Source organism: Colobus angolensis, unplaced genomic scaffold (genome assembly GCF_000951035.1).
Source record: "Colobus angolensis palliatus isolate OR3802 unplaced genomic scaffold, Cang.pa_1.0 Scaffold12, whole genome shotgun sequence".
Lineage (NCBI taxonomy): Eukaryota > Metazoa > Chordata > Mammalia > Primates > Cercopithecidae > Colobus > Colobus angolensis.
Window position 1 is genome coordinate 6,028,138 of NW_012113141.1, and position 2,909 is coordinate 6,031,046.

Consider the following 2,909-nt stretch of genomic DNA (forward strand, 5'->3'; position numbering starts at 1 on the left):
GGTCTCGATCTCCTGACCTCGTGATCCGCCCATCTCGGCCTCCCAAAGTGCTGGGATTACAGGCTTGAGCCACCGCGCCCGGCCAGAAATGCATTTCTTTAAATGTGTCTGGGTACTATATGCCTATTTGTTTGGAATTCACCAAGGGTACTATAAGTTGAACATGATAGTTGCAGGTAGAATCCTAAAGTTAGAACTGTGAGTTGACTTGCTATAAACGATTTCCTATGCTTTCTAAACAAGCTGGAGAAGGACACTAGTGAATTAACTGAGCTACAAACCATTTTTTTTTTTTTTTTTTTTTTGAGACAGGGTCTTGTTCTGTTGCCTAGACTGGAGTGCAGTGGTGTGATTCTCAGCTCACTGCAGCTTCAACCTCTTGGGCTCGAGCAATCCTTCCACCTCAGCCTCCCAAGTAGCTGGGACTAGAGGGGAGCTACCACCACACCTGACTAATTTTTTTGAAAATAATTTTTTGTGAAAACGAAGTCTTACCATGTTACCTAGGCTGGCCTCAAATTCCTGTGCTCAAGAGATCTTTAGCAAGTTACTTCTCAATGTCATATTTGTTTTTCACTGGAAATATGGAGGTTAGTGTAGTATTTTCCTCACGGGGATATTGTGAGGATTAAACAAGAAGTTATAATGTAATATCTATACAGCACCCAGCACAACACCTCACTAACAGCTGGTACTCAACATCAAACAGTATTTCCTTCTTTCTGATTTTAGAAAAATAGTTTAAAATCTAGAGTCAATTAACCTTCCTATGACCTTGTTAAAGGGTCTGCTTCCATATGCTGCTTGCCAGATGGCCCACTTACAAATGAGAAGTCAACAGCTCACCTGTGATAAATCAGCCCATTGAAGGTCAATGCAGTGGAGTAAATGGGGTTCACATAACTGAGAATGTGCAACTGCACAAACTCAAGGAAGCAATTTTCGGTGACAGGGCGTGGTAGAATGAGACAAGAAAAGCATGAGTCAGAAGACCTCAATTTGACTCAGCTCAGCACATAATACTTAACCTCTTTGAATGATTTCTTAGTTATGTGCCTGAGGGAAACTACTTAAGCTCTTTGGACCATTATTTTTCTCATCTGTAAAACTGGGATGAGAATATAAAATTCACAGAGTTTTTTGTGATCACAGTAACTGCACAGAGTAGGGGCTTAGTAGATTCAGTGAGGGCTGCAACTAGGCACTGTGAATATTCGTTCCCTTCTCATTTTCTAGGGCTGTCTTGGAAAAAGAGTAACAAAAGCGGGAGTGCAGGCAGAGCAGGCCCTAAGCAACATTATGATGTATGTGCTTGATACAAGTCGGTCGCAAATTGTTCAGTGCACAGTAAGTTTTCACTTAATGCTGTTGATAGATTCTTGGAAACCATGACTTTAGGTGAACTGACTATAAAATCAATTTTATCACAGGCTAATTGTTATAAACAACAGTTAAGTTCCCATGGCATATTCCTGGTCACAAAAACATCATCAAACTTGTTAATAAAGACTCAGGCTGGGCGTAGTGGCTTAAGCCTGTAATTCCAACACTTTGGGAGGCCAAAGTGGGCAGGTCACCTGAGGTCAAGAGTTCAAGATCAACCTGGCCAACATAGTGAAACCCTGTCTCTACTAAAAACACAAAAATTAGCTGGGCTTGGTGGCATGTGCCTGTAATCCCAGCCACTCTGGAGGCTGAGGCAGAGGCAGGAGAATCACTTGAACCCAGGAGGTGGAGGTTGTGGTGAGCTGAGATCACGCCACTGCAGATGCCAGCCTGGGCACCAGAGCAAGATGCAGTCTCAAAAAAGAAAAAAAAAAAAAAAGACTCAAAACATTTCCAATATTAAATATTGAAATAAATGTGAGCTATATATGCATTTAAGAAAGATTAGGCCAGGTGAGGTAGCTCAAGCCTATAATCCCAGCATTTTGGGAGGCCAAGGTGTGCAGATACACCAAAAAAATACAAAAATTAGCTGGGCATGGTGGTGTGCACCTGTGGTCCCAGCTACTTAGGAGGCTGAGGTGGAAGGATCACTTGAACCGGGGAGGTGGAGGTTGCAGTGAGCTGAGATTATGCCACTGAGTTCTAGTCTGGGAGACAGACCAAGGCCTCCCTCAAAAAAAAAGAAAAAGAAAAAGAAAAAAAGACAAGAAAAGAAATTAATAAAAACAAGTGAGATAACAAGTAAGATAATTATTTACCTATTTTTGGTGAATCAGTGGGTAACAGTGGTCATACTGGTGGTGGGTGAAACCAAGGAATAAATGTGTGCAGAGTGAAAATTTTAAGGAGCAACTCCCCTCACCACACAGTATAAATGAGGCAGGCTCCCCGAGTGCATTCATACCTCGTTGTTTATTGTGTGGTGAGGGTTGATTACCATCTACTTTATGCATTTTTATTTTACAATAATTTATATTCATTTATTCATTTTCTGACTTGTTTATTCCAGTTCAGGGTCCTGAGTGGCCAGAGCCTATCCTGACAGCTTAGGGAACAAGGTGGGAACCAGCCCTGGATAGGACACTGTCCCATCATAGAGCACACATATGCACACGTACACACACATGCACATACACTCACTCAGACTAAGACAATGTAGACACGCCAATGAACCTAATGTACACATCTTTGGGATGCGGGAGGAAACCAGACTACCTAGAGAAAGCCCATGTAGACATGGGACAGGAGGAATGTGCAAACTCTGCCCAGACAGTGACCCCAGCCAGGAAGTGATTCCTTTTTTACCCCCCTCATCAACATTGTAACAAAACAACATTGGGTGAAACAATGTTATTCTAGAATCTACAAGGGGACCACTGTGGGTGGAAATCCAGTCTGTGTTCCAGTGTTCCAGGATGTGCAAAAGGGGTCTCTCCTCTTTTTTTTTTTTTTTTTTTTTT